This window comes from Egretta garzetta, unplaced genomic scaffold (genome assembly GCF_000687185.1).
Source record: "Egretta garzetta isolate BGI_Z169 unplaced genomic scaffold, ASM68718v1 scaffold510, whole genome shotgun sequence".
Lineage (NCBI taxonomy): Eukaryota > Metazoa > Chordata > Aves > Pelecaniformes > Ardeidae > Egretta > Egretta garzetta.
This window is the reverse complement of record NW_009258477.1, coordinates 249,668-250,220: the sequence shown is the minus strand read 5'-3', so window position 1 is coordinate 250,220 and position 553 is coordinate 249,668. Positions and strand designations below refer to the sequence as shown.

The window sequence follows — 553 nt, the reverse complement described above, 5'->3', positions numbered from 1 at the left end:
TGTAGAGGGCGATCAGGTCTCCCCTCAGCCTCCTCTGCTCCAGACTAAACACCCCCAGCTCCCCCAGCCGCTCCTCGTAAGCCTTGTGCTCCAGACCCCTCACCAGCTTGGTTGCTCTCCTCTGGACATGCCCCAGCAACACAACCCTCCCTTCTCAACGTGAGCCTTGCCTGGACGGGAGCGGAGCCGCAGCCGCCCCATCCTCGGGCAGCTCCGCTCCGCCTAGGGCAGATCCCCCCGCACGATCCAATGAAGGGTTGTGGCTGGCGACAAACGAAGCGGAAAAGGGCATTCTCGGCTCCGATGGGAGCAAAGAGGGTTTGCGGGCACGGTCGGATCAATTCCGCTCACGCCTCGGCTTTGATGGGTGCGATCTTTCTAGGCTGCTTAAGGCGAGGGGGCAGCGGGCTGTGAGCCGAGCATTTTCTGAAGCAGACCCCGAGCCCGGCTGTGGTTCCACCTTGTTCCTCCTTTGGAATTTCAGAAGCGTCCTCTGGTGTGCGTGGGCTCGGTTTTCCGTGCCGCAGACGCCTCTTATGAGGCTGCTTTGGGA

The 553-nt window shown here is 61.8% G+C and overlaps 1 protein-coding gene across 1 annotated transcript in view; it reads left to right on the top strand.

Annotated features, from left to right (window-relative positions):
- Window positions 1–553, top strand: part of ASXL2 (ASXL transcriptional regulator 2) — a 69,424-nt gene that overhangs the window by 66,093 nt on the left and 2,778 nt on the right. The gene's annotated exons all lie outside the window — the stretch shown is intronic.